At 43.6% G+C, this 25939-nt stretch overlaps 1 long non-coding RNA gene across 1 annotated transcript; it reads right to left on the bottom strand.

The window, feature by feature from the left end:
* Positions 1-20331: 20331 nt before the first annotated feature.
* LOC146028113 (uncharacterized) lies at positions 20332-25441 on the bottom strand. The gene is made up of 3 exons (XR_014455186.1): positions 24999-25441; positions 21487-21585; positions 20332-20416 (listed from the first exon to the last, which is right to left on the bottom strand). It is a non-coding gene; the product is annotated as an uncharacterized LOC146028113 (long non-coding RNA).
* Between the last annotated feature and the right edge of the window lie 498 nt (positions 25442-25939).

Raw genomic sequence — 25939 nt, 5'->3', positions numbered from 1 at the left:
AATCATAAATATGTTTGAGGGTTTGTAAGGGCAGGTACATACAGATGTGTAATGTCAGTTATATTTGTAATTTGAGGTGTGAATGTGTGTGTTTTTGAGTTAAAGAACATAGTGAAAATGCATGAATGTTTAATGTTGTTAGATTAAAACATCACACATAACATCAGGGTAGGTATACATGTTAAAAATTCGGATCAAACGAATTATGGACATAATTTAGTAAATACACAGAAACAACAACATAAGTTGATTTAAAAGTAACAGCAATGTGGGGACACATAGATAGAGATTAAAATGCAACATTAGAACATAATAAATATACATGTAAGGAGGGGTAAAATGTATTTTTATTAGGCTGTTCATTAAGGTAGACAATTGAGGTAATAGAAAACAATAATTGATGAACAATTAGAATAATTCATTTAATTGGATTAGTCATAGTTGAAAGGCTAGATTAGCAGGGCCATATATGTGAAGGGTATGCCAGCGTGCACGGACGTACGCTCACTCTCACGATCGGTGACATACGCTGAGTTTTCCATTGAAAACAGGCGAGACCCGTCCGTGCAAGGTGGCGAACGCTCAGATAGCCGGAAGATGTCGGTGTGAAAATGGACGAGACCCGTCCGTATACGGTGGCGTACGCTCTGTTGTACGCCAGTTGTCGGTGTCTAAGAGGAGATCCGTCCGTGTACGGTGGCGTACGCTCAAGTGTACGCCACTCCCCTTTGTCGGTGTTTGTGACCGTCCGTATGCGGATGTTTTGTGGGTGGATTTTCGCTCACAGTCCGCGTACGGTGATGCGGAACATACGTACTTTTGGCCGTCCGAACCAATATAAGGTCCTTTATACTATCATACAACATAAAGGAGGGATATTTTTCTTAAAATTACTGGCGCTGGCATTGAGTATTAATCATTTTATTAAGTTTGTTGGGAGGTTCTGCTCTGCACACTGGGTACTGATGTCCTGAAAATCAGCTAGACACTACAGGGGTACCCAACCATTATAACTGTAGCAATGTGAAACAGTTGGGGATGGGATCCGTGCTAATCGAGGTGTATTTTATTATTTTTGTATTTTATTTTTTTTGTTTATTTTATTTTTTTGCTCAATCGTTTTGTTCATCTGGTACTGTGTTTTCCGTACTACACATATTTATTTATTTATCAGTCAGACAATGCAGATAATATCAGAACATAGGAAATCCATGAGGTACAGTGGGGTCTAAATGGCATATGAATAATACATAAACAGTAACCAGTAAAGGACAATTGTAGAATCATAGATGCATTCAAAAACCCAAGTACTTTAGTAGCAGCAGAGGTAGAACTACCATTGGTGCAAGAGGTGCTTCGGTGCCCCTGAGCTCTAAGGGGCCCACTGCTGCCTAGACCAGCAGATTATACCTTTGTCACCCTGTCTGTCACATAGCGTTTTATAACTATCCGATCAGAACTTATTTAGTTACATACAGTATAAGTATAATTTGGTGGCACCCAAATTATACTTTTGGACCTGGACCCACCACTCACAAGTTCCACCACTGAGTAGTAGGGAAACAATTCCTAATACTGTATGTAACTAAATAAGTTCAGAACGGATAGTTATAATACTCTGCTATGTCTCAATATTTTTGCACTTCAACCAAATCCATGTAAAATAGCTTCTCTGAGAGTGGAGTAGGCAAGATTTTTTTATGGGGTTTTTTTTTTTGCACGACTCCACTAAAAGTACCTCCACCGATAGCTACAGTACCTTAGTTCTTTATGGTAGTATTCTGAATACAGCTCATTCTATTGTTAAAGACAAATAATTAACCAGAAAATCAGTCACGAATTGTCAAACAAAAACACAGAACGTTTTAACCGTTGGACAATTGCAAAATAAGAATATTCTTCCGTTGCTTATTACTGTGTCATTGTCAAGTGGAGCCAAAAAAAATGTTTTTTATTGCAATGATAATCAAACAGGTTCTACTCCCTCCCTTGTTTGCTTTGTAAGCAAAGAATTTACTGTCATTCTTCTCTAAATTTAAAGGATTAGTCATACAGTAATTCCTTTTTTCTTTAGTGATGGAGTAGATAAACTAAAATAAAATGTTTTAATTATAATATGGTTTATAGTATGTTATTACCTAAGTTTATAGCTTTGGGTTAAGTGATCCTTTATGTATACTGTAAGTAAACAAAGCTGAAAGTATATATATATTATATGATTGAGGGAATAGATCAGTCCACTTTCAACACTCTTAATTAAAAATGTATTACATGTTGCAATGTTGTTTGTCAATACAAAACCCATGCCAAACTTTCTGACTCAATTGGAGACATTAATGACAACTATGCAGTTAGCAGTTTAAAGGGCCCATTAACTATTGAATATTTGTGGCTAATTCCAGGCGCGTAACTAGAACTTTGTGAGAGGGACAGAGAGGTGGTCAGGGGGAGAGGGCTTCCTGGAAAATGAGGGAGCCAGAGAAAGAGAGAGCAGAGAGGAGGAGCAAGAGAGATAAAGGAAGGGGTGTGAGTAGGAGGGAGAAAGAATAACAGGGAGGGAGGTAGAGTGTCATGGAGAGAAAGAGTGACAGGGAGAGGGAATGAGAGAGAGGGTGTTGAAGAGAGAGAGAGAGAGCGCCAGGTAGGAAGACCGAGGGAAAGGGAGGAGAAAGAGTTGCAAACGGAGGAAAAAGAGAGTGTGAAGTGTGGGGAAAAATGTGAAAGATAAGGGGGAGAGAGATAACAGGGTCAGAGAGATCAAGAGAGAGACTAGAGACAGTGAGAGAGATAAAGGGGTCAATTCAATATGGTGCACAGTGAGCAGCACAAGGAGGGAGCTTACACAGCTATTCTAATCAGAGTGCCGATAGCTCCACCCATTGTATTTCTGCTCACACCGCTTCTGGGATGCGAGCAGAAATCCAGCAAAACTAGGGTGGCAATTCTGTTCTAAGCCCTAAAGTGGTGCAAACAGGATTGCCTTAAGTAACAAGATCAGATACTTGGGACTACACATCCGCAAATATCAGCTTTCTCTAATTTAGCAGCATGCTGACTAGAATAGCTCCAGCTTCCTCCCGCCCTGCTATTCACTGCGCGCCATAATGAATCAACCAAAGAGACACTAGGGGCAGAGAGATGTTGGGGAAGTGATAGAGAAAAGGGTTGAAATGGCAGGGTTAGAGAGAAAGGGGAGAGAAGCGAGACAGAAAAGGGGGGTAGGAGGTGAGAAGAGATGTGAGGGAGCAGGGGTTTGCAATTGACATAATCTTTTAACTTCTATCCCATTCCCTCCCCAGGTACATTAGGTACCTTGTCATTGTGCTGTCCCCCTCACCCTTCAATGCAAGCCAAGCAGATCTTTGTTTGTACCTGCAATCCTGCAGCAGTGATGGCTGGTGTCCTCCTCAGTGGTGGGTCTCCCACATGTGTGCACATTGGCATCGGGTCCCTTGTCCTCCCGCACATCAGCACCATGTCCCTGTCCCTCCCTCCCATTGGTGCCGGGTCCCTGGTCCTCCTGCACATCGGTGCTGGGTCGCTAGGTCTCATGCACTTAAGTAGCGCCAACCGCATGCTTTTCTGAGATTCTGCCATCCAGCCCAGCAGCTCCAGAAAGGGCAAAGAGAGGTTGGAACTGCTGGTCCTCCTCCACCTCCACTGATGGGAGGGAGGATAGTCACGACGCCGCCTCTGCCCTCGCGGCATTACTTTTAAAAGTAAAATACAAATATTTTAATGGGTGCAGGGGAAGGTGCCTGCTCGGACTCAGACTCCACTAAGCGGCTGCATCCCCATGCACCCTCTATAGTTACGCCACTGTCTAATTTCACAAAATCACCAGTTTTCGGTAGTTAGCTGAAAACATTTAGTACCTCTGGAATGTTTGTAGGAAGGATCGCAGCAGGAATCTCCGAAACCTGCTGCGATCCCTACTGTCCCGAATGCAGTCACGTCCCCCATGCTGCCCAATGTACTAATATCCAGATTTCGGAATTCTGAGATAGGGTTAGCTCATTGTAACCTTTGAAGATTACAACAAAATTTATACAGTGATTGCAGATGGCTCAGATGGCTCAAGATGCTGACCAAAATATATAACTTCAAATAGGTGTAAGTGACACAGAAAACATAAAAGACAAAATAGAAAAGGAGAATACTTTCCAAAGGCGCATAGGTCTATAGTTCATGTAGGGAAACTTTCCTTGTATGGGATGTTTTCAACATATTTTCATTTCAAAAGTTGATACTTTGAAGTGATGACTTCTCAAAATAAATATATTTTCTTTATTTTCTTTATTAACAGTTTCTTATATAGCGCACACATATTCCGCAGCACTTTACAGAGAATGTTTGAACATTCACATCAGTCCCTGTCCCAGTGGAGCTTACAATCTATATTCCCTACCACATGTACACGCACACAAAAACATTCTAGGGTTACTTTGTTGGGAGTCAATTAACCTACCAGTATATTTTTGGGATTGTGGGAGGAAACCGGAGAACCTGGAGGACAACCACACAAATACAGGGAGAATACAAAAACTCTGCACAGTTAGGGCCATGGTGGGAATTGAACCCATGACCTCAGTGCTGTGAGGCAGTAATATTAACCATTACACCATCCTTACTTGTAATATATACAAGTAAGTGCAAAAAAAACTGTTAGGTCTTATATTAATATGTGAAGTTCATAATCTAAACAGTCCATATTGTATCTTCTAGAAGGTGCTAAAATATATATAAGTAGATTCTGATTGGTTGCCCATAGCAACATCCCATGTGAAATAGTACTCCATTAATACGTTTCCCTTGCTATGTGCTAGACCTTGTTTGTTTAATGTACTTGTCATGTTATCTGTTTTCTCTACACATTGACACATAGGGGAACCAACTTCTTAATAGACATAAAACAAATATTCCACTTCCAACAAAAAATATTTCCAAATTCCACCTACCATATGTGGATGCGCCCTCCAAATGGAGAAATCCATATCCAAAATGGAAGCCGCCAACCATACATAAACCCAGAAATGGCAACCATTCGGCACCTGTGCACAGGAAGTAATGCCACACTCAGAGAGACGGCGCAAACCAACACAAGCATCCAAGTATAGTTCCGCCAACCTCCTACAGATGCTGGGTGGAAGTGTGTCACCAGAATTAAGTGCCCAGAACTGGAAGCATCATGCTGTATTCCCAAAACGGTGCTACAAATAATGGAACCAGAGGAGAAGGGGGATGCACTCCATTCGTCTTGAGGAAGCCCATCAGAAGAGCGAAACGTGTCATACCGAGTAGAAGTCTGCCAGCGGACCCCCCCATTCACATGGAACCGGATCCAATTAAACACTGACATATAGAAAACGAGCCCCCCCCCCCTCCGCATCAAGACAATTGTTTCCACCCGAATTGTGCCCCCATACTTACAAATGACATTTCAGCTATTTAAATTTTTTAATGCTGAATATCTTTTATTGTAACATACAGTATATTCATAATAGAGAATGTATGCAATTCACATTACAAAATGAATTCACAATTTATTATACTGGAACGGGAATCTAGCAGGTATCACTCTGTAGTTTCACTTCTGACTTTCCCTAAAAGTAATCAGATTAGATTACAATACCCTTATATTGCTAACAGCAAAACAGGTTAGACTTTAAAATATTTAACAACTCTCTTAAAACAAAGAGTTGTAGAATATCTCAAAACCAGCAATTTACAGGATCCGAAACAGCATGGGTTTACTGGGGTAAGATCATGTCAAACAAATCTTCTTGACTTTTTTGACTAGGTGACTAAAGTAATAGATCAAGGTGGGGCTGTAGATGTAGCTTATCTAGACTTTAGTAAGGCTTTTGACACTGTCCCACATCGCAGACCAGGGCCGGACTGGGACCAGAATTCGGCCCTGGCATTTTGAGCACACAGGCCCAAATGCAGTAGACGGGACCCTTGCACGGCAACAATGGGGCGTGGTCTCATGGAAAGGAGGCGTGGCATCAGGAAAAGGAGGCATTACACATTATGGAACACACCATAATGCCCATTACACATTATGAAACACACCGTAATGCCCATTACAGAATTATTGTCATCTCTTATGCCCATTACATATTATGACATACACACACATTAATGCCCTTACATGTAAGTCTTCACAATTCATTATGCCCATTACACATGTGGCACACAAAGTAAAGCATTGCTTGCCCATTAAACATTATGCCTTTTGAGGAGAGGGAGGGAGGCTTCCCTGGATTCAAAAAGTGCAGGGGAGAGTTAGAAACTTAGGGGGAAGCTTCTATAACACATCCAGGGAGGGACACTCATCATCGGTGTTCTGGGAGCAGAGACCCAGACAGAAACAATTGCAGTCGGACTCACTCAGGACACGAGAGATGCACAGGACACTCACCACCGGCACCTTGCAGCAGGCAGCCCGGGAGGACAGATCCACCACACGTGATGACTGCGACTGGCTCTGCAATGCGGCCCCGCCGGTCGCGTCGTGGTTATGTGGCCGGCCACACAGCTCCCCTCAAATGCGCTGCTCAGAGGAGCAGGACGTCAATATGTAAATGACCTGGACGACCAGCGTTAATCACGCTTCTCTGACTCTACTTCCTCTTCACTACCTCTGTCAGTTGGAGTTCCGCATAGCTCAGTCTTAGGTCTTCTGCTTTTCTTCATCTATACTTCCTCGCTTGGCAAACTAATCAGCTCTTTCGGATTTCAGTATCACTTATATGCGGATGATACTCTAATCTATCTATCAACCCCAGAGTTGTCATCAGTGGTTTTGGGCCGAGTCTCTGAATGTCTCTCTTTCATCTCATTTTGGATGTCTTCTTGCCAACTCAAACTCAATATTTCCAAAACAGAATTACTTATATTCCCACCAACTAAGAACAGTTACCTGTCCTTTCTTCCCCACATTCAATCTGTCTCCAAATCATGTTACATGCATCTAAAAAACATATCCAAAATACGACCGTATCTCACACAAGACACTACTAAATCTCTTATCCATAGACCCATTATATCCTGTATTGATTATTGCAATAGTCTCCTACAGTAACTGGTCTTCCCAAGAACAGACTACAATCCATTTAAAAAAAAAAAACTTTTTATTGAGATTTTTCAATAAACAGTTGTGTAAAATGTAAAGTAGAGTTGACATAGAATATTCAAAACATTCCGCCAATGAGATATGCATGACTTCGAAAAAAAAAATATATCTGAATAAACAGATCTATGCAGATCTCAGTACACTACTACGTATAACAATACTACATCAACAAAGAGGGGAGGGTTGGGTTGGTGGATAAAGGGTGAGGAGATGAAGACTGGGGAGGGAGGGGACGGGGGATCGATCCTGCACATATTCGTCTCCAAGGGAACAATGCCCTTCCATAGAAGATACAGGTTCATCAGGATGTGTGAGGAGGTAGGACCTTTTCAGTTCATTTCTAGTTTAATGAGCTATCAGATCATTTTAATCTGTCAGGGATGATATGAAGAACCTTTTAAATAAGTGTCCTTATATAGTGGACCTGGTTGAATGGGGCGGGGCTATAGAAGTCCAGGTAAGTAAGTCATTAGAGCAAAGAATCTTGTCCCTATAGACCGGGGCCAGCGTCGAGATATAATGATCCCATTTTTTGTGAAATCTGACAGATGAGCCCATCGACAGGGACAGGAGTGACCTTTTATCAAAATATAATTGCTGTAACATCATGATGTGTAGATGTGAGATTGAGGGAGCTGTCTTGACAGTCCAATGTTTCAGGATTAGTTTATTAGCAACTGTAAATAACATGGAGAGCATACTGAATAGAGGTCTAACTGTTATATCTAATTCCCACTCCTTGAATATTAAACAAAGGCTAGCACTTGGGGACAATGGAAGGTTTACAGAGAAATGTGAGTTGACGAATAAATAAACTTTATACCAGAACCTTCGGATCTTGGGGCAATCCCAGAGACAATGAAGCAAGTCGGCCCGAGATCTTCCGCATCTGGAACACTGCGCCTCTACTGAAGAATCAAAATGAGCTCTTGTCGAGGGAGGCATGTAGGCTCTGTGGATGGTTTTGATGTGAACATCTTGTAGGTAGGCTGAGCCCAGTAATTTTAGTGTGGGTTCATAGTTGATTAGTAATAAGTCAGTTGAGATTATGGAAGGTATGTCTCTCCCCCAGGTGCTGGCAAGTGTTTGGAAAGACCGTCTGGCATGGCAATAAAGGAGCGGATTGTATATATGTTTCAATTCATATTGAGATTTTGACCACCTCTGTAAGGTTCTTAGAATTGGGTTGGAGTCTTGAGAAACAGGGTCAGCAAGACGTAATGATAACACGTAATGTCTAGCTTGTAAAAACATAAAAATATGAGTGTTAGGGAGGCCAAACGCCTCTTTTAGTGAGGAGAAAGCAGTTATCGAGCCCCCTGAGTCAAACATCTGATTCCCTGCGCATAGTCCCCTCTCCTTCCAATGGTAAAAGAGAATGTTAGTCAGCGAGGGAGGAAAGGAAGGATTGCCCCACAGAGTGAGAAATGGGGAGGCGGTGTGGTCCTGCCCTAGTTTTTTATGAATAGAAACCCATGCAAAATCTTGAAACAAAGGGTGTTGTAGAAAAGATAATGGAATGAGAGATTTTTTTATTAAGTGAGTAAGGGTAGAATATATCTGAGTCTAAGTTATAGTCTGTATAGGTGCTCTGACCTAGAATCCAGTCCGATGCACAGCAGGATAATATAGCTAGAGAGTATGGAGAAAAATCAGGTGTTCCAGTCCCTCCTTCCTCCCTGTCCAAAACCAACTTGTTGAATGCAATCTTAGGTTTTCTTCCCTTGCCACAAGAATCGAGTGATAGCCCTCCTTAGTCGTTTGACATCTGCTACAGTGATGCTAAAGGGAAGGAGCTGTAATACGTAGAGCAGTGTGGGGAAAAGAATCAATTTGACCACCACAATTCTACCTAGTAGAGATAAAGGTAAATCCATCCAACCCTCCATTTTTGTGATTATTTTGGAGATTGTAGGGTACTTGTTTCCTAGCACGGCGCCAGCGATAAAAATTGTATCCATCGGGACCCCAAAAATCGCGTTGAACGCATCGCATGCAACCAAATCGCATGCGATGCGATCGATGCGATGGAAGCGATTTTTACATTGGAATCAATGTAAAATGGTCCCTGAGACCCGATTTTACATTGGCCCCAATGTTAAATGCCCCCCCACACCCCAATTTTCATTGTTTCCCAACCCTGATGGGTGAAATGCCCCCCCATTGTTAACGCCACCCCACGATGAACACCAACCCGAAGCGTGGCGAGCGCAGTGAGCCCGCGAGGGGCGGCGGTATGCGTCCTCCGACCTTTTCATATCCCCACTATCCACATCGGCGTGGAGCTGATTTTATATAGTGTGGGGAGCGCAGCGAGCCACCGAGCCCGAAGCGTGGCGAGCGCAGCGAGCTCCGCCAGGGGATGCGCATAACTTCACAGATATTACGCGTCCGCTTGCTGCGCTCGCCACACTATATAACATCAACTCCACGCCGACGTGGATAGTGGGGGTATGAAAAGGTCGGAGGACGCGTACCGCTCCCCACGCTTCGGGTTGGTGTTCATCGTGGGGTGGCGTTAACAATGGGGGGGCATTTGTCATGTAAAATACCCATAAGGGTGGGTATACAATGAAAAATCGGGTCCATTGGCCCATTTAACATTGTTCCCTATGTAAAATCGGGTCCATCGCATCAGTCACATTGCATGCCTTAACTTAAGGCAGGGGTGTCCAAACTTTTTGCGACAAGGGCCAGATTTGGTGAAGTGTAAATGTGTGGGGGCCGACCTTTCAGCCTGACATTCTTTGAATCATTAATCACATCAGAATGGTCCCCCACTCTGCCCCCATTCACTCTATGTCCCCCAGCCTGCCCCTCCTTCACTGTATGTTCCCCACTCTGCACCCATTCACTCTGTCCCCCAGCCTGCCCCCCTTCTCTTAATGTCCATCAGTGCCTCCATTCATTGTATGTCCCCAAGCCTGACCCTCCTTCACTGTATGACTCACATTCACTGTATGACCCCCATTCACTATGTTCCCCATTCTGCCCCTATTCACTGTATGTCCCCCAGCCCTGCTCCCCCTTCTCTGAATGGCCATCACTGCCTCCATTTACTGTATGTCCCCCTATCTGCCCCCTCCCTTCTCTGTATGTTATCCAGCCCCTTGTGAGACGGAGAGGCAAAGCAGGAACTGCAAGGACAGGAGATGGTTGGGCTCCCGCTGCCACCCTCCTCCACTATGCATGTTACGGGAGCAAGCTTACCCTTGCTGCCCCTCTCCCCAAACACTGCTGTCACTGTGATTGTGGAGTAGGGTGATATACGATTGCAGCAGCGGTAGGACACCAAACACATCTGACTGTGGCGGCCGGCACCTCCTCACTGCAGCAGACAGCAAGGTAAAGGCGCGCTTGTCGGGGCCCCACCTTTAGTGTCCTGTGCTGTGATTCCCACATCTGATGCTCTGCCCGCTTCCATCTGGAGGCTGTGGACCGCTTGAAATGACCCCCCGGGCCTGACTTTGGACATGCCTGACTTAAGGCATGCGATGGACGCGATTTTTTCATTGTCGGGGAAAAGGCTACAAATAGCCCTAAAATCGCGTCGGTCGCGTCCATCCCATTTCTTAAGTTAAGGTATGCGATCACCTATGACGGGCGCCGTGCTAGGAAACAAGTACCGATTGTAGTTTTAAAATTAAGATTATAAACCTTGTGGGGATCCTCTGGTATTTGTACCCCCAGGTATTTAAAGTGAGAGCTTGTGATTGCAAATGGGGATGAGGCAGTAATCTGAGTAAAGGTGCCCACAGACGCTACAATTGTACTGTGCTATGCGTTTTTGACTGTACAATGGTTCTATACAATTTTTCTTCCAGCTTGCGATGCGATGTGCACTTGGATGCATGTGATGAACCCATGTTTGTAATGTTAAATTTCAGATGTAGTCTAAAAAGTACGTGCAGCACGTACTTTTTTAGACATACAATATTGGGCTCCCGGGAACATAAACACCATCCAATAATTGTACATTAGATGCAATTTGTGCTTAAAAAGTACAAAACGCATTCGATAATTGATGCGTCTGTGGGCACCTTTAGAAGGGAAGGTGAAAATTTTATGGGAAGTAGTTCTGATTTAGTTATATTGATTTTGTATCCTGCTGTCGAGCCAAATTCAGCTATATGTCTTAATATTTCTTGAAAAGATGGGAGTGGGTAATATTAAGCGAAAAGGGAAACTTTAAGTTCCACCTGTCTGGCGAGAATCCTCTTTTATATAAGTGAAGACCTCAGGGCCATCGCCAGAGGCTCCAGGGCAATGGCAAATAGCAGGGGGGACAGCGGGCAGCCCTGTCTGGTCCCCTTCTCGATTACAAATGGGGAAGACAAGAAGCCATTGCAAGAGACCTGTGTATGGGGATGATACAGGACCTTCAGAATATGGGTACAATTTGGGGGGAAGCCGAATCTATGTAGGGTATAGTATAGGTGAGGCCACTCAATAAGGTCAAAAGCTTTCTCCGCGTCCAAAGAGAGAATGGCTCGAGAAGAAGGTGAGGAATTGTGGGGATTTGGAGATATTGCAGCGATGACCTTCCAAACATTCTGATTAGAGTGTCGCCCTGCAATAAATCCAGTTTGATCTAAATGGATAATTGTAGGTACAATTATTTTAAGCCTATCAGCGATAATTTTTGCAAATAAATATATTGCAAATTTTGCAAATAAATATATAGTCCAGGTTCAAAAGGGATATGGGACGATATGAACCTGGCATGGAAAGATCCCTACCCGGTTTAAGTAGAATTTTTAGTATTCCAGCATGGAATTGAGATGGGGGGTTGGGGGTGGAGAGTAAGGTGTTAAATACTGTAAGTAGAACTGGGCCAAGAAGGGGAGCTAAAAGTGTATAGAATTCCCCACTATAACCGTCCGGGCCAGGGACTTTATTAGGTTTCAGATTCTTGATAGCTTTCTCTATTTCCTCTAAAGTGATAGGTGAGACAAGGGAAGCTGACTGTTCGGGGGTTACCGTGGGGAATATCAGGGAATCCCACATGGGGAGGGAGATGTTAAAGAAGTGTGGTCCATGGGTCCTGAGGGGGGAGGGTCAGTTCCTGGATTGGATGGGTTTATGGTGGAGGCATAGAGTTCTTTGTAGAAGGACTGCATAGTCTGAGCGATTTCCTTGTTATTTTTAGTCAGGTCCCCTGAGGGAGTCTTAAGAGGGTGAACAACGGCAGGTTTCTGAGCGCCTTTCAGTAAATTGGATAACAGCTTACCTGACTTATTACTGAAGTGGGGAAATTTATGGGAAACTGCAAAGAATTGTCTATCACCTATTTCTGAAATATAACCTTCAAGTTGGGTTTTAGCCATCAGATAATTCTGCTTAGCCAGGGGGAAGAGATTTAGTTTATAATTGTGGAAGGAGTCTGTGACTGAGGATTGTAGTAATAAATATTTTTGAGTATAATTTTTGTTGGAAGCTGCTGTGAAGGACATTAATGCCCCCCTCAAAACTACCTTTATGGACATCCAGAACAAAATCTGGTTCGAGGTGAGGTGTTCAGCATTGGTGCTAAGAAAGTCCCTCCAAGCCGCCTCCAAGAACTGTTTGAATTTGGTTGATTTAATGAAACGGGAAGGGAATCTCCACATTCTAGAACAACCTTGTTCTGTGGGTAACTGAAGTGTGACTGAAACTAAGGCATGCTTTGATATTATGATAGGGGCTATGTGTGAGTCTTGAACCAGTGGAAAAAGAGAGTGAGATACTGTACAAAAAGAAAATCAATGCGAGAGAGGGAACCATGCGCAGCGGACAAACAAGTGTAGTCCCGATCCACAGGGTGGAGGGCTCTCCATACGTCCACAAGCTTCTAGGATTTAATTAATAAATTTACCCCAATTTTTGGTAGAGGGGGAGGAGTTCCCCTACTATTTGACTTGTTCAGCACCTGAGAGGTAACCATGTTAAAATCCCCGCCAACTATAAGGTTACCGCATCCAAAAAGAGAATGGCTCGAGCAGAAGGTGAGGAATTGTGGGGATTTGGAGATATTGCAGGGATGATCTTCCAAACATTCTGATTAGAGTGTCGCCCTGCAATAAATCCAGTTTGATCTAAATGGATAATTGTAGGTAAAATTATTTTAAGCCTATCAGCGATAATTTTTGCAAATAAATATATTGCAAATTTTGCAAATAAATATATAGTCCAGGTTCAAAAGGGATATGGTACGATATGAACCTGGCATGGAAAGATCCCTACCCGGTTTAAGTAGAATTTTTAGTATTCCAGCATTGAATTGAGATGGAGGGTTGGGGGTGGAGAGTAAGGTGTTAAATACTGTAAGTAGAACTGGGCCAAGAAGGGGAGCTAAAAGTGTATAGAATTCCCCACTATAACCGTCCGGGCCAGGGACTTTATTAGGTTTCAGATTCTTGATAGCTTTCTCTATTTCCTCTAAAGTGATAGGTGAGACAAGGGAAGCTGACTGTTCGGGGGTTACCGTGGGGAATATCAGGGAATCCCACATGGGGAGGGAGATGTTAAAGAAGTGTGGTCCATGGGTCCTGAGGGGGGAGGGTCAGTTCCTGGATTGGATGGGTTTATGGTGGAGGCATAGAGTTCTTTGTAGAAGGACTGCATAGTCTGAGCGATTTCCTTGTTATTTTTAGTCAGGTCCCCTGAGGGAGTCTTAAGAGGGTGAACAACGGCAGGTTTCTGAGCGCCTTTCAGTAAATTGGATAACAGCTTACCTGACTTATTACTGAAGTGGGGAAATTTATGGGAAACTGCAAAGAATTGTCTATCACCTATTTCTGAAATATAACCTTCAAGTTGGGTTTTAGCCATCGGATAATTCTGCTTAGCCAGGGGGGAGAGATTTAGTTTATAATTGTGGAAGGAGTCTGTGACTGAGGATTGTAGTAATAAATATTTTTGAGTATAATTTTTGTTGGAAGCTGCTGTGAAGGACATTAATGCCCCCCTCAAAACTACCTTTATGGACATCCAGAACAAAATCTGGTTCGAGGTGAGGTGTTCAGCATTGGTGCTAAGAAAGTCCCTCCAAGCCGCCTCCAAGAACTGTTTGAATTTGGTTGATTTAATGAAACGGGAAGGGAATCTCCACATTCTAGAACAACCTTGTTCTGTGGGTAACTGAAGTGTGACTGAAACTAAGGCATGCTTTGATATTATGATAGGGGCTATGTGTGAGTCTTGAACCAGTGGAAAAAGAGAGTGAGATACTGTACAGAAAGAAAATCAATGCGAGAGAGGGAACCATGCGCAGCGGACAAACAAGTGTAGTCCCGATCCACAGGGTGGAGGGCTCTCCATACGTCCACCAGCTTCTAGGATTTAATTAATAAATTTACCCCAATTTTTGGTAGAGGGGGAGGAGTTCCCCTACTATTTGACTTGTTCAGCACCTGAGAGGTAACCATGTTAAAATCCCCGCCAACTATAAGGTTACCGACCATAAAGGGGGTGAGAAGAGCTGTTATAGTGCGGAAGAAAGATTTGGAGTATGGTGGGGGGGGGGCATATATGTTAGCCAGAGTAAAGGTTTGACCATTATGTTTTACCGTAACCACCACATATATGCCGTCTGTGTCTGCTTGTGAGCTTACAGTGTCCAGTGCGAGAGCCCGTCGGGCCAGGGTTACTACCCCTCGGGCTCTGGAAGAGAAAGAGGAATGAGCAAGTACACACCAACCCAGCATTTGCAACTTGAGTATTTCCTCAGACATAAGAGGAGTTTCTTGTAAAAAAGCAACATTCACATCATTTTTGCTAAGAGATATCAGGAGTTTCCTCCGTTTCATAGGGGAATTGATCCCACCCACGTTCCAAGTCCCAATTTTTAACTCAGAAGTCATATAGTGTACAAATGGAAGTAAAACCAGATGGGAAGTGAACCAAAACAAAGCCCCCTTGTGTCAATCCTCAAATGCAGGTTATCCACAGTGGGCATTATCCTAGTTGACATCATGAAATCTAAAAGAGCAGGGGTGTGTGCAGCGTTACCGATGGGACAGGGTGAAAGAAGGGAGACAGGGAGAGGGGATGAGTAAGAGAGGAGAAGGAAAACATATGATAGAATAACATAGAATACTCCACAGGTATAAGAACCCGGAGCAGACTTCCTATGATAAACAACATTGTATGCAGATGTAAAAGGGTGATCTACCAGGGCGACATGCAGCACTGTCATCCCACCCCACATCCACGCATCTAAGCAATTATTAGCTAGTCAGAAATATCTTTGAACCCAAGGCTCCAACACTAACCAGATCCCTGTAACGACAGACAAATATATTTAAGAACAAACTACGATAGAAGTCCGCAAGTGGGAAATCCCCCATTCAACTTTACAAATCAATATGTTATTAAGAGCCATTATTAAACAGTAAACAGTTACCCTTGCTCATGGGGAGATAATAAAAGTCAAAAAGAAAAACAATCTGTTATGATCCAAAAACGCCATGGCTTCAGTATCCCCGTCCAAAGACACGAGATCCAGGAAGGGGCAGCCTTCAAAGGAAACTTGGTGTGGCAACATCTGTGATACGAGGCAGATGGAATTGAAAGTTCCCAAGCAAATGTCCAAATAAAAGAAAGTCAAGATTGCCACGGATAGGTAGCTTTGGAAGGTGGCATAACAGAGTTTTACAACAATAGTGGTGAAGATGGAAAGTGATAAGCCCGCTATCAGGAGGGAGAATCAAGCCACATGATATCTCAGGCTGGGTTGTCCAAAATGTCTTCTGGGGAGGCTTTGGATAATTCTTTTAGATATGCTGCAGCATCATTGGAATTTGTAAAATCCTTGAAAGAGGATCCCTCATTTATGCGAAGCTTAGCTGGGTATAGTAGGCCGAACTTCCGGCCCTCTGTGGCCAGAGCAGAGCAGATGGTGGAAAACGCCTTTCTTGCACATGATAACTCTGCAGAAAAGTCTTGGAAAATAAATAACTTATTCCCCTCCCAGGAGAGGTTTTTGACTTTTCTTGATGCAGACCATATTTCGGTTTTATGTAAATAATTGAGACATTTAAAAAGGGTGACCAGGGGTCTAGGTCTGTTGGGGGTTGGTGTCGGTCCCACCCTATGCACCCTCTCAATAACCATGTCAAAGTGCTTCGATTCCCGGTAAAAAAGGCAGGGTGTTTCTCACAAATTGGGCCAGAGCGGGCAGGCCGACCAATCTAACATTATTTCTGCGCGACCTGTTCTCGAGTTCTTCGACCCGTTTCCATAATTGGTCATTATCTTTAGACATTTTAATTATGTACTGCTGAGCGGTAGCCATATCAGGGGCAATAGCCCCAATTTGGTTTTCAGTAGAACACACTCTCTGTGAAAGCTGGTGTAGCTGTGCTGTGATATCCTCAACTTCTCTGTTAAGGAGGGGAGTCATTGTTGCTGTAATAGCCTCTACTACCTCCCTGTAGGTCACAGGAGTATCCAGCCCCTGTCTTATGTGTCCCCCCTGAGCGGTACCTGAGGCTGTGGACTTTTTTAATGCTGGGAGCTGTGACTCGCCGTCGGGTGCCATATTGCCTGCAGCCCTTCTCCGTTTAGCGCGCAGTGGCTGCAGCGTCTGTGTGCTCTGAGGAGCCAGGTAACACTCCATCAATGGACTCCCAATTGTGCGGGAGGGAAGGGTGCCGGGACCGGGGTCCGTGGAAGCTCCAGGAGCCTTTAAAATAGCGTGTATGTGGGTGGGTGGACAGAGCTCAGCGAAGGAGCTGTTTCTCCATCCAACCTGGAAGAGGAAGTCTCCACTACAATCCATTTTAAATGCTGCTGCTAGGCTGATCTTCCTTGCAAGACGCTCAACGTCTTCTGATCCACTCTGCCAGTCCCTCCATTGGTTACCTGTATCTTACCGTATTCAATATAAAACACTTCTACTAGCATATAAAGCTATTAACCATACTGCACCAGCATATATCTCTCTACTTATCACAAAATATCTCCCATCTCGACCACACCGCTCTGCACAAGATCTGCGTCTCTCTTCTGCACGGATCACTAGCTCCCATTCACTATTACAGGACTTTCATCGGGCTGCTCTTATCCTATGGAATGCCCTTCCATGCACAATAAAACTGTTCAACCTCCAAACTTTCAAGCGTTCCCTGAAAACTCACATCTTCAGGCAAGCCTGTCATATTTACATTCTGCATGCATAACCCTCTGAGGCATTTATGTATTATATAGCTTCCCTTCTGGACTTGTAACTTGGTGGGACTGCTAGTAGTAGTAGTAGTACGTTTATTTATAAGGCGCCGCAAAGTGTCCGCAGCGCCATACATAGCAAACAAAAAACAAATGACAAGTTAACGTACAGGGTGTGTTGAAAAATACAGTATAAATAGGGGTATAGCTGGTAGAAATAAAATCAGCATCAGTTCAGAAGTAGGTGTCAAAATTGTCGAGGAGACTGAAGATGAAGTAGAGGAAAGGAAGAACAGGACAGGAGGACAGGTGAGGTAAAGAGCTAGGGTGAGTACGTGAGGCAGGAGGACCCTACTCATAAGAGTTAACATACTAAAAATAGGTGGGTGGACGAACAAAAAACAACAGGATAAGTAGGAACGGAGGCAGGATAGGAGGATCAAAAGAGGTTAGGAGGAGGGATAGGCAAGTCGAAAAAAGTGGGTTTTGAGGGAGCGCTTGAAGGAGGTAAGGGAATCAGAAAGCCTGATGGGTGGCGGGAGGTTGTTCCAGTGCAGGGGGGCAGCGCGAGAGAAGTCTTGGACACGGGAGTGGGAGGAGGTGATTAGGTGAGAGGTCAGTCGGCGGTCAGCGATGGAGCGAAGAGGACGGGAGGGAGTGTGGATAGAGATCAGTGAAGAGAGGTGCTATGCTATTACTGATGCCTGTCCTTGTGTTTCCCTCCTATATCCCTATAGATTTTATGCTTGCAGCAGAGCCCACCCACCTCCAAGTCTGTCTGTTGTTACCCAGTTTGTTTTATCACTGTCTAATATTGTAAAGCCATCTGGCACTTCTGGCAAATGCCAGAAGTGCCGATTTTGTGAATGTTTTCTTCAGTGCTTACAGCACCGGCACCCGGTGCTGTAAGCACTGAAGAAAACATGCACAAAATCGTCCCTTCTGGTATTTGCCGAGTGGTATTTGAGGAGTCAGGACTTTTTTAGTCCTGACTCCTCAAATTAAACAGAAAATTAATTCGCAAATTTTTACATAATTCGATTTTTTTCATTTAAATTGAAAATGTGGGTACATTTTTTTTGGGGTGGGAAATAAAAAACATTACCCAGTTAAGTGGTTAAGAGGCTTATTATTAAAAGTAATTTGTGGGCTATCATCTGAAAACACATTTTCTGGGGATTTTACAGAAAAAGAGCGATTGGATGGACCTTATGGCGCCTCCTTTAACATTATACAAAGTTATTGATTTTCTGATCTGAACAATAAATGTATAAAAAATTATTTTCACAAAGATAAGAAATCATCATTCCTTCCTGGTACACAAGATTCCTTAATTCTCATATGAATCCAACATAAGCGGACAAATAATTATAGATCATAGTATTTTCAAAGCCAGTAGTTACCAGCTAAATGAATAATTGCTCGCTTTGAAAATACCCCCTGATGATTGATGCTTTTTTTAAACTATTTGTTTGAATGTGATTTTTAATGTCTATTACAAACTTACTTCACTACAGTTGGAGTTGATCTCATCAATTCGCCTATTGCCGAATGGGGTGCGTGCACATCGAGAAGCTTGCACTACCCATTCTTTTTTATTTACCATGGTTCTGTACTTTGCTTTGGATTTGTTTTTATTATAAAAGAAAGGGGGGACATGACAGAGACTTTCAAATATATCAAGGGTTTTAACAAGGTACAGGTGGGAGACATTCTTCACAGGAAGAGGAGAAGCAGAACACGAGGACATGCACTGAAACTAGAGGGAGGAAGATTCAGGGGAAATTTGAGGAAGAATTACTTCACAGAAAGATTAGTAGATAAGTGGAATAGCCTCCCATCAGAGGTGGTAGAGACAAATACAGCAGAGCTGAGCAGAGCTGGCCCTAGGCATAGGCACACTAAGTAAATGCCTAGGGCTGGTAGAGGTTTGTGGTTTGTGGTTGAGGCATCTGATTTGATCTCTGCTGCTGTCTGCTGGCTTCTAGCGTTACCGTGCTCCAATTGGGCAGATCATACAGCCGGGAGCCTGCGGCAGCTGGACCACTAGTGGAGCAGTGTAGTGAGGGCACTCATCACCAGAGGGGGGGACTTCCCTTAGAAGGTATGACCCGCAACCTCCCCTGTACATAAACACCCCCCACCTCTACCAGATACATTCAACCGCCCTTCTCCACACCAACCCCGGCAGACATGCTGCTAACTCAGCCCCTACTCCAGCCAGCAGTCCCGCAGCTAATGCGCGTCCTCTCCCCCCAGAAAGCAGTGACCTCCTCCCTGGCCAGCTCTCCAGAATATATGCTGCCCCCCCCCCCTCTTCCCGTACAAGGGCACCACAAATCTGAGTCACCAGAGAGTGACTTACATTAGCGAACCCTTTAGAATTCATTCCATGGTCAGCAACCCTTGGAAAGTGCTTCAACGTAATGTTTAGAGTAAATACCCCAAATAGCCAAGTATTATTTATTATGAAATCAATTTTTAATTGAGTATTAATATAGTCCTGAAGACTAAGCTACAATGATTGAACTTGTGGGCAAGCCCACAAAAAATGGCGTAAGTCTGCGTCTGGTGAACCACATTTATAGCAGTTTGATGTTTTAGCATAACCAATAATACATTTTAGTTTTGTGGTAAAATAGGAACGATAAAAATGTGGGACACTGCGCTAGAAAAAAAATATGTTGGAGCAGCTCATTAAAGGTAACAGTAAAAAGATGAGAGGATGAGTGCTAATTTAAAAAAGGAAAGAGAAGACAAAGATAGAAGAAAAAACACCTGAAAAAAAACAGGGTTAATATAATGTATACAGCTCTTCTGAGCTAGAAGTGAGAAGTCTGTGGGGCTGTGCTTTCCCTACCTCTAACACAAGCTGCCATAGTTAGCCGTGACTGAGGGCTGTAGAAGCGGCTTGCAGAAAAGCTGCTTATCTTCTGTGCTGTCCAGCTCTGTGTTGGTGATGTCACCCGGCAACAGCGATTGCAGCTCCGGCTTCTGTGCTGGATGAAAGCGGGTGCAGGGAGCACGCAGGGCAGATTGCCCACGGAGACAGCCTCTTCAACGCGTTTCGTGCTATAACAGCACTTTTTCAAGAATGGAAATAGGAACGATGCAGTATCTTTTATTGCATTTCTATATATGAGGTAGAGACCAATTGTTTATTTAGTCCTACATAAGCAGTTCACATTTGTTTCATAGCTAAGTGGGGAAAAGAAGTTGACCATTTAAAAAGACCCATTGAACCAGTGTATACATTCAATAAGGGTTTAAAAAAATATATAAGAGAAGTAGAAAACAACCCAGTGGATGAGTAATGTAACCCCATATCTATGTTACAGGTTTTGTCTGCATCCACTCATTTCTGCAGTGTTGTTTGGATATAACTCGAAACCTGTAGAAATGGGAACAAAGGAATCTGTAGAGAGGGGAACTTCTTTTGTAATTGGTTTGGGTGTAGTATGACAGTCCGACAGTTGCGATTCCGACGATCCATATAGCGACAATGGAATCCTGAAAACCGTATTCTATGGAGATCATGGACCCCCGAAGCAGGAGAATAGCCCCTGTAAGTCGAGATCCCAACTGTTGAGCATTTTACAGTCGGGATTCCGATGTCGGAGTACTGATCTTTAGAATCCCGACTGTTAGGCTGTCATCTGGGACCCAATTGGTTTAGATCAGTGGTAGCCAACTTCAGTCCTCAAGAGCTACCAACAGTTCAGAATTTCCAGGTCTCCTCACAGAATCACAAGTGAAATAATTAGCTCCACCTGTGGGTCTGTTAAAATGTGTCATTGAGTAATGAGTGCACCTGTGCAGCAGCTAGGTCGAATGGAAAATATGCACTGTTGGTAGCTCTCGAGGACTGGAGTTGGCTACCACTGATTTAGATAAAGTACAGTAAAGTTTTAATCATTTAAGAACTGATAAACACAATAAAGACCACCCTGATTTAAATACAAGCAACATTCTTTAACCTGCATTTCCAATTGACACAAATGTAAAACTCAAATAACATAAATAAACATGTACACAGCCACCTTATCAAATTTAGACGTGTTTTGGTGTAATAATCTGCTGCAAAAAGTTGGTGGACATTTTTTGTATGTGACTCAAATTAAATTCTACTTCATGTGTGTTTCTTTAAACATTGTTAGTTTACACATACTTTCATTAACCAACAATATAATGATCAATTGTACCTTTTTGGTACTGGTTAGCTGTTCATTTGGTGCTTTTGATTGTATCAGTGGTTGAGAAACTTGCCAGGTTTGTGAGATTTCCGCCCGCTGTCATGTTATCTGTCAGTAAATGGAAAATTACACTATACACTATAATAACAGGATGCATGTATCTGTACATTCTACTGCCTAGTCTCTGCCCCTACAGACTAGCTCAGTGCCCTGCCCATCCTGTGCTTGCAATCAAGCTTATTTTAGCCTCTGTGTTCCCTAGCCATTTGTTGAAGTACTGCAACAAAATGAAAGTACAGCAAGCAAACAAACATAATGGATGCCCATGCTATTGGGTCTTATTCTAGTTCACTCTTTCTGACAAAATCCTTCTTAGATGGACAAAACCATGGGGGCAGATGTAAAATGTGTAGAGAGAATTAGATTTGGGTGAGTTATTTTGTTTCTGTGCAGGGTAAATACTGGCTGCTTTATTCTTACACTGCAATATAGATCTCACTTTGAAGTAAAACCCCACCCAAATCTAATTCTCTCTGCACAAGTTACATCTCCCCCACCTGCAGTGCACATGGTTTTGTCCAACTAAGAAGCATTTTGTCAGAAAGACTGAACTAGAATAGGGCCCATTGTGGTGGTTTTCTAAAAAAAGGCCTGATTCAGGTTTGTAAGCAGCGCAAAAGAGCACACATCTGGGCTAAACCATATTACAGTGCAGTTGGGGAAAATGTAACATATGCAGAGAGAGTAAAACATTTGGGTGGGCTGTGTTGTTGCCTACCGTCCCGGAAGGTGTTTCTGGAAGCCCCCACACCACCCTTCCCCGCAGCGACAGATGCTGGAATTCACAGGTCTACAGGGAGGATCCGCGCTAAAATTATGCAAATCGCTTAATTTTGCATCATTTTAGTCCCACCCCTTTTTGCCAACCCTCGAATCATGGTGTTTTGTGTTACATGGCGGGTCTTACTGATGTCAGCGTCCCCCCTGCACCCCCACCCGCTGTCATTTGGTTCTGCTATCCGGGCTTCTCCCAGAGAGGAAAACGAATATGTAGGCAAGTATGGTCTAAATTGAAATCTAAATTGCAGTGTAAAAATAAAGTTGACAGCATTTACCCTGCACAGAAACAATATAAACCACCCAATTCACTCCACCTGCAGTGCAACATGTGTTTTCCTTGTTGGCTGTTTTTTTCCTTTGCTTACAAACCTAAATCAGGCCCAAATAGCGGAAAACTACTCACTTTTTTCTTTTACTTTTCTTATCAGATCAGACCACGTTTTCTACAGTTTGTCTTTTTTGTTATTATCACTCATAGTTTGCTTGCAGGATTTAACTCAGTTGCATCATGATCCTGCTTTAGCACTGCGTGGCACAGTCACTCATAATACTATTTATCGGAAAATGGACCATAGTCCCCATTTGCTGTCACTCATTGGTCTTGCTCTTCTTGCTGCATACTCTTCAGAATTGTCTATGGCAGCTTGTCCACCATAACATAATAATATCTTTATTTATCATCAAATGGCCACAAAAATATGAACAATTAACGAAATTCATATGTAAACAAAGCAGCATAGACAACAACAGAAAAAACACAGCATCAGGAATGTATGCATACGCCATTGTATGATCGTTTGACATGTTTATGCCAAGAAATTTAAAGGACTCAACTGTCTCAACTTCTTGGCCATTCAAAACTAATGGACAGAATTTATCTCGGTGCCACCTCATTTCCTTGGTCTGATCCACATTTAAGACCAGGCAATAGTCCCTACTCCAAGACTCCAACCTATACTCTGTTTCATTGTTGTTCACAATAAGACCCGCTATAGCAATATCATCTGCAAATTTAATAATTTGAACAGATTTGGAGCTTAAAGAACAATAGTAAGTGAACAACGGGCTCAAAATGCACCCCTTAGGTACCCCCGTGCATACCGTCAGTTTACCAGATACTTGATCTTTTATCCTAACAACTTGTGGCCTATCTGACAGAAAATCCAGAACCATCTGCAGATGTACTTACTCAACCCTAAACTAGTTCATTTGCTCGCCAAAGATGATGGAACTACTGTATTAAAGGCCGAACTATAATCTACATATAAGATTCGTGCAAAGGAACCTTTTGATTCCAGATGCACAAGAACTTGATGTAGTAAAATGAGAGCTGCATCATTTGTTGACCTGTTTGCCTTGTAGGAAAACTAAAAAGGGTCAAAACCAAGTGGGATACATTTCTTAATACCAATTTTTCAAATGCCTTCATAATGAGAGATGGTAAAGCAATCGGGCGGTAATCATTCAGACTATGAGCCATACATTTTCTGGGGACTGGGTAATAATGGATGATTTAAAACATTTCAGCACACAGCACATACTAAAGGACAGGTTAAAAATAAAAGTAAAAATTCCAGCAAGCTGGGCTGCACATTCCTTTAAAACTTTCCCCTGAATTTCATCAGGACCAGGAGCTTTCCCTAGCTTGGACCTAACAAAACACTGTCTTATAGACTCCTCCTCTAAACGGCCCAACGTCCTCAGAGTTTCCTGCCAAAACTGTAACACAGTCGGTCTATCAAAGCAGACATAAAAAGCATTTAAGGTATCTCCTGGGGAGGAATCACATTCATGGTATGTGGTTCTCTTTTACTTTATAGTTGGTGATATTTTGGATGCCGTTTCACAAACTTTTAGCATAATTTTCCTGGGAAAATGTGTTTTCTAATCTTACTGGACAGCCCTTAAGGTGATCAAATCACTAGATCTAAAAGCGTAGTCCCTTTCCACTAGTAGGGAATGAACTTCCTCGTTTATCCAGGGTTTGTCATTGATAAATGAATGAATCTGCTTCTTGACAGTCACACTTTCACTACAACAGTTCAGTGACGTATTGCGTGTGTGGAGCCAGGAGGTCCGATCGACAGTGCACCATAGGAGCCATAGGTGCCGATTTATCATTTTGCTGGTGGGTGCTCAAGCCAAAACTATAGGGGAGTGGCTTCATGGGGAAGGGGCATGGCCACAAAATAAGACCAATTTATATTACGCAGCACAGTTGTCTCCAATATTCAAATTACGGCAGCAGAGTTCCCCTTTTTACACATTAAAGCACAGATGCACATCAGACACATGTGACCTCCTGGTGCCCATGTTATAGGATGATTTAATTTTTCTGCTTAATTTTCCTTTGTTATTAGGCAATGTAATTGGAGAATAGTGCATCCAATTGCGCTTCCTATGTAGGCTATTGAAGCCTAAACAAATTAATAAATCTGCTTGAACATACTGACAGACTAAACAGTGCCAGCGGGGTGCCTGTGACTGTGAACTCCCTCAGGTTGCAGCCCCCAATAATCCTGCGGCCAGTCCATCACTGAGCCACCATAACTTTGGAGCTGAGCATATGCAAGAGTGAGGTGAGTCATATGACACACACACACACACACACCCCCCCCCCCCTCAGGCTCAGCCTCTGCTCATATTTAACGATTGACAGGTCACAGGAGTGGTGGACTCACTTTGATGCTGTTGGGGTCCAGGACGGCCGGGTAAGCTGCCTGCTGCTGCCTCCTCCTCGCACTGGTCTGCAGGTGGCCGGGTGCGCTGTGTTCACGCGTGGAGGAGAGGGAGCCCCGCCAGGCGGCATTTGTGACAGTGAGCGAGTGACTCATGACGCGCGGGGCTTGGACTGCACAGGTGGGGCCAGGCGGAAGAAAAGTAGAGCGGCCGCGGCAGGTTAGGTGGTGCTGGTTTGATTTGATTTGTTTTAGATTCAGCGCTGCAGTCTGCCGTGGCAGTGCACAGCACTAGTACTACCTGCAGCGGCCCAGCAGCGGCAAGCGGGACTCGGGGGGCGGCCAGTGGGTGCTCTTGAATTTATGTGGGTGCTCAAGCCCTTGAGCCCCCACAGAATCAGCGCCTATGCCAGGAGCTGTGCGACTCTGGTGCAGTGTGAGAGGAGATTACCTGTTGTTCCCATTAAATTGCTGGCAAGCTGCATACGCTGAATCTTAATTGTGCGTGAGCTGCTCTATTATATAAAAGTGTTTTTACATATATAGCTCATTGTGTGCCGTTTTCTGTTCTTTGCATGTTTCTTGTGTGATCGGCTACTTGGAGAGGAACTGCACCGTACCCATCTATGAATATATGGATCTTCTGGAAGATAAAAACACCCCTATATGTATATAGGGTCCAGAGTAGAGGTCAGTCCCTTTTCGGAAGGGAAAGTTGGGTGTTAAGCTGCTCATACACAGTCCGTTTAACGGATCCGTTCGGGACTTAATTAGTACACATCGCATCGCATGCCTTGTGCATGCAGTGTGCATGCGATGCGATGTGATACATACCTCCCAACAGTCCCGATTTTATCGGGACAGACCCGATTGTCAGGGCCTGTCCCGCTGTCCCACCCGCGGGCGGCAGTGTCCCGCGGTGTGGGGGGGCTGTTGGGAGTCCC

Source organism: Crinia signifera, chromosome 1, assembly GCF_055691185.1.
Source record: "Crinia signifera chromosome 1, ASM5569118v1, whole genome shotgun sequence".
Taxonomy (NCBI): domain Eukaryota; kingdom Metazoa; phylum Chordata; class Amphibia; order Anura; family Myobatrachidae; genus Crinia; species Crinia signifera.
The sequence above is the reverse complement of the archived record's forward strand: the minus strand, read 5'-3'. Positions and strand labels throughout refer to the sequence as shown.